The 6,000-nt window shown below is 44.2% G+C and overlaps 1 protein-coding gene across 1 annotated transcript in view; it reads left to right on the top strand.

The window, feature by feature from the left end:
• The first annotated feature begins 4,172 nt into the window (after window positions 1-4,172).
• LOC126162066 (fibronectin type-III domain-containing protein 3A) overlaps window positions 4,173-6,000 on the top strand; it is a 323,114-nt gene continuing 321,286 nt past the window's right edge. Inside the window, exon 1 of the mRNA XM_049918327.1 lies at window positions 4,173-4,361. The gene's annotated coding sequence lies outside the window, so the exon portion shown is untranslated. The remainder of the gene's footprint in view (window positions 4,362-6,000) is intronic.

The following is a 6,000-nucleotide window of genomic DNA, read 5'->3' as shown; positions in this document are numbered from 1 at the left end:
CATAAGTTTATTAGACATTATTGTTCCGTATCCTCTCCTTGATCAATCTCTAGAGTTTGTACACGGTGGAAAAAATCACTCTGTATAAATGGTTAGTTGTAATTACTTGTGACAGGTAGAGCGGCCAACAGAGTGCATTAGTACTGATCGTCTTTGGTGTTGTTATTAGGTCTGGTAGGGTATATAACGTGCGCGAACAGCGTCAGATGTTGAGCGACCACTGTGAAGGACACAAATATGACGTGCATTCGTATGAGACAGCGTTATCAGCACCTGAGAGACTTCGAAAGATTATTTAATTTTGCAAGCGGCCGTCTGGTCGTATCGTGCTTTATCTAGACTTGTGGAGTATTCGGATGTGACGGTGACCTGATGATGGACTGCAAGGGAACGTGAGGGAATACTCGGCGTCAAAGTTCCGGTTGCGCACATAGAACAATGTAACCTCTGCACGTCTGCACCTGCTATCCGAGAACAAGTAATGGACTCTCTGCAGCCTTATGTATCATTCCGTCCAACTGGTCGGAGTCTAGCAGCAGCCGTACGCAGAAACTACCGTCCTACGCGAAGGATGACGCTAAAGCTACAAACGGGTGCATCTGGAATGGTGCCATGACTGGGAAACATGGACTGCTGATGTATGGCTTCGCATCGTCTTCAGCGATGAATCACAGTTCTGCATTGCCCCGGATGACCATAATCGACGGGTACTGCGGCGATCTAACGAGAGGTCCTACTTTTTGGAAGGGCACAATAGTGTTACTCCTGGCGTGATGGTGTGGGTATGACTTCATGTCACGGTTGGTAGTGATTGTGGGAATTCTGACGATGCAACTGTAAATCACGAACATTGTGCGTCCTCAAGTGTTGTTACTTCACACACGAGAGTATCGTGGTGGCATTTTTCGACAAGACAATGCTCGTCTACACATGGGACTTATCTCTGTGAACTGTCTGCATGATGTTGAGGCACTTCCATGGTCACCAAGATCCCCAGATTTGTCCCGGTAAAACATGTGTGGCCTCAGCGCATATACCAACTCCTTCCCCGTGTCAATATCCAGTATATCAAGGTCCAGTTACAGCAGCTGTGGGCCAGCTTCCCACAGGTGAGGATACAACGGCTTAATGTGGACCTGTTCACATGTTGCAAAGGTTGTTTTGAGAATGCTGCAAGATTTTCGCTGGGAAGTCCTTAGTCCTTCCACATCCTTCATACAGTCCAGACCTCTCCGCATGCGATTTCTAGTTTTGGAGCCCTGAAGAAAGACATCCGTGGGCATCGATTTGCCTCGGACGAAGAAATGCACGACTGGGCACAAACGTGTTTCCTAGGCAACCGCAAACACTTTTCCATGAAGGCACTGACTGTCTTGCCTCACAGATAGATAAATGTATTAACATTTATGCCGATTTCTTTCGAAATAATAAACAGTTACTTACTTTTTCCGTCGTTTTCATTAGAGTGCGCCTTATATATGGTAATATATGTTAAAAACAGTGACTGAGCATAAACTGTCTTTCACTAGTAACTAGCTCGGATTATTTGCTATAAAATGCATGTGCTTATGATGTCGTTCCCCTCATGTCCTATGAACCTAGTGCTAGTCAGCAACCGATTAAATGTCAGTAGAACGATCAGGAAAACAGTACACGAAGCAATGAGTGCGAGGGGTCGAACAGGACTGATGAGTTTAAAACAATATTAAAAATACCGACAGTCATCATTAATTTCAAGGCAAATACTTGGTAGGAGCAACACAAGCGCAAAAATTGCAGTAGGCAATTTGGTCACCCCTAATCATACCACATAAAAATCATTATTTAAATATTATTTGTTCCTAGACTAAAATGTACTTATGTATGTGTTTGTAAACACGCAGAATGCAGTAATGTCCCATGTTACATGGCAGGAAGCAAATCTCGTTACTGTTTCGTAAAACGGTCTCCATGGCTCTTCATGAAGTTTTACCTGTATTTTTTTAATAGCGTGTTTGGCGTCTCACATCACTTTCTAGATGACGCAAATGGGTCTTGTCCGTGTAGCTGACGCCCGACTTGTGTATAATTATGTCACCAACCTCTCCTTACTGCTGAACTCCAAAGGCAATATTATCTTTCTAGTTGTTGTACGAAAGCTGAAGTACAGGCGCAAATTGTTTCCTACACAGGCCGGCTTTATGTGTGGTGGACCCGCAAAGAAGCTTAGTCAGATCTGTAACAAATGACATGTTACCAGCCACCAGTATTTGATATTCTAATTCTGAACTATTACTTTTTCTTGGGTCAGAATCAGGCGCTGGTATGCACTTACAGAATGGGCGAAACCTGAAGTGCAGCAATGAATCTGAAATCACCTGTGTGTGACAACGCGTATTCAGGTACAAATTTTGAATGTTACAACACAAACAGATGCAAGACAAGAATATCAGTGAAATTTAACCGTCCAACCTCATATCCTTTATATTTAACATGATTCCTTGTATTCAGTTTGATCTGTTATTACTCTCAATTGATGATCTGTGGACGACTTTTACGCAGTGACGATTAATAGCTGACCAAATACAGATTCTGTTCGTAAGTAAGTTTCCAAGTAAATGAAAGATGGGCGTTAATAAAGAAGAGTACGTAGTAAACAGTTCGTTTCTGTCCTCTGTATTTGCAAAAAAAAATGGTTCAAATGGCTCTGAGCACTATGGGACTCAACTGCTGTGGTCATAAATCCCCTAGAACTTAGAACTACTTAAACCTAACTAACCTCAGGACATGACACACATCCGTGCCCGAGGCAGGATTCGAACCTGCGACCGTAGCGGTCGTGCGGTTCCAGACTGTAGCGCCTTTAACCGCTCGGCCACTCCGGCTGGCTCTGTATTTGCATATGTTTGTCCAGTCCCGTATCTAGGTATGCTACTGGGAATTTGTCTCTACGAAATCTGATTTATTTCTCATAGTTCGTTGCCTGAATCTGTCAATAAAAGACACAGGCCGCATATTTATGACGAGTTGTGTAATTGCTAATGACATACTATACGATGTTCGTTTTTTACTACTATTCTAACAAATTTGAAACGTCGTCTAGGCATTGTTTGCAGGAATACTATTCCAGTGTAGTATCGCAATAACGAAAATATTGAAGAACACTATACAGACTCTCAGCTTTGATCAGCAACACTGTCGATGAGCATTGCACTATGATTTCATACGGCCATATGTATCTTAAATAATAAAGTATCGAGAAGTTTGAAGGAATATGGATATTTTTTGCGGGGAAGTTCTTGTTATGAATGCCTTCAAACATTTTGAGAACTTGAAGCTATCACATTGTGATGGGGGGAAAAAAAGAGGGTTTTTTTTCATCTGGGTTGGAAATACAAACATGGACTGTGCAATACATAAAAAGTATTGCCATGACACGTTGACTGGATTCGCCAACCCACAACTAAACTAAGACCTTCCAAACTAACGGCTGCATCAGGTTGCGCGAGAATTCAGTCTGTCATCAAAACTTTCATTGAAAAGAACTTCCTTATGTTTGTTAGATATTTGTTGGGTGGACCACTCACAACCAAACGGTCACCTACCAGTTTAACATAGACCTAAGGTAACTTTACAGAACAGTCTGTCGCCTCAGCCTCCATTTAAAATAAATAAATAAATAGACAAATAAATTGTACACCATATTGCGTGACGATACTGATCAAAGAAGAATGGTAGTACTGCAATCATCAATACGCCCGAGAAAACGACCCTGTGAATACACAAATGTGCAAATCGCAACGGCAAGGCAACTACAAAGTGCGGTCCGTCTAAATATAGAATGGTTCTTCCTGCTTGCAACAATACATCGGTCTGCGCGACGAAATTCGCTGTCGTGAGGCCATCTCTTTTGTCGCGCTGCTGTGCCACGTATGCAGTCAGTGAAGACTTTTCATGGATTCTCTTCACAACACGAAGACATCTAGCCGAGAATGGCAAAGTAGACAATAGGAGTGGACCGTTCTGTTCCGTTCGTTCATTGACTCGAGCATAGTCGAGTGACTGACCTTCTAGAGTAGACTCGCTTCGACGCGACGGCCAGACGCGCGCGCCGCGCTGCGGCTGGCTAGCGAGTCTCTCAGGCCTTTCCCCGAATCCGCGACACGTAAGCAGGCTCAGTGAGTCCGTGTGCTTCGTGGCGTGTGGACGTGTGCCGTTGTGCAGCGTGTATTATCTCAAAACCTTGTAGCGCAAGGCCCCTGTTTGCCCCGCCGAGTGCAAGTTTCTGTTTACCGCACGCGTGGACGCCAGTGCTGTGACAGATAGCGTGCGTCAAGCTGCGTGTGTGCCGTGCTACCGGTGCAGCCTACTTCAAACGTCAAGTAAGTACTTCACAGTGCAGTCGGAGAATCCGCAGATGTAGAAATTCAAGTACAAAAATTCTGCTGTACGTAAGAAGTGCGTTTTTATTAGGTCAGTGATGGTTTTGTCAGTTTTAAGAAGGTGTAAGCAAAAATCAGAAAGCAAGTGTGTTCAGTGTCACAGATAAAATAGTAGTTACGTACTTTGGATAAAAGTGTAACGTTGTTATGAGCAGCATCGCAGGTGTGGTGCAGTGTATTTTTGTTACTGTAATGACTTGTTGATTTTAAGTTGTATGTGTTATGTAATGCAATGTGGGCGCCAACCACAGCAGGAGCATTTCCCCCCGTCCCATGTACCGAGCCAGGCACCGTTATGCGACACGACCTCGATATCTCCCGTCCGGCGGCGGCCAGCGGATGTTGTAGCCGTGTCTGTCGCGGCGCACGTCAGGGCGGACAGAATGCGGCGAGGGCGGCTGCAACCCCGCCACGCCCAGGAAGGCTCCCGCCCGTCTCAAGGCTGCCGCAGCCATGCCACGCAACAATAACACTTTGCCATGTGCGGGCAACATGTTTGCGATCGGAGCCGGGCTGCCCTGGCACGCTTGTTTGCGCGTGGGAGTGAGTCTCATTGCAAATGTCATGTCCCTCTCACGCCGACTGCCCGTCCGCTGTGCTGTGCGTGACGCCTACGCTTCTCACGCGTGCGGAGCACGTGTCGACGGCGCGTCGCCGCGTGTCAAACTTCCTAGGCCTGGGCAGTACCGTTTGTAAACGTTTATCAATTTTGACAGACCAAAATGGATGCGTGTGATTGCTACCTTCATTACCTCTAAGGGTGTTTGTCATATATATATATTTTTTAATATAAGTGACTTGAGCTCTTGTTGATATTGTTTTTGTAGCAATTGCGTAGTAAAACCCCGTTTCAGTTCGTGTAAGGTATGTGTACATAATGATACTTGTTGGGGGCTTGTCCATTATCTAATACATGTTTTCTGAATTTGCCCTCGGATGTTTCGTTTTTATAACGTAAAATTCGTAAAATATGATACAGAGCGTTAAATATGGCGCTTAAGTAATCACTTGCGGTACAGTTCGATTTAGTGCCACAACCGTTACTTCGCATTCCCATTCGTCGACTTCTCCAACTCTCAACCAGATTATAATCATCCAACCTAACCTAGAGCTCGGGCTACTCTACCGACTGGCCTGTCAACGCCTCCAAGATTTCGGGGTTTCGAGCTGGGTGGCGTTTTTTTTTTTTTTTAATAAATAATAGTTCATCAAGGGACTACTTTACAATGCAGTTGAAGCATCAATAGGCGTAGAAATGCAAATAAAAATTGGTGGTATACGTAGGGCGTCACTCTTTGTCAGTTATAAGAAGATTCGAGCAGAAATGCGGAAACAGGTGTCTCCATTGTTTCGGAGAAAATAGGAATTAATACAGATATTAAAGTATTTGCAACCTCAGGTGGATACAGAAAACTTTTAAGTTTTATTTTATACGTGTGCATCCTGAGAAAAAAATCCATGTATCGTCATCGTTAACGTGTAAACATTCTGTATTCTCTTGAAGATGACTGCATGCACCCGAGTTGCAGCTAGAATGTCATAGGTTCTGATACTGGTGCAAATACTATGTAATTTCAGT

This window comes from Schistocerca cancellata, chromosome 2, assembly GCF_023864275.1.
Source record: "Schistocerca cancellata isolate TAMUIC-IGC-003103 chromosome 2, iqSchCanc2.1, whole genome shotgun sequence".
NCBI lineage: Eukaryota > Metazoa > Arthropoda > Insecta > Orthoptera > Acrididae > Schistocerca > Schistocerca cancellata.
The sequence above is the reverse complement of the archived record's forward strand: the minus strand, read 5'-3'. Positions and strand labels throughout refer to the sequence as shown.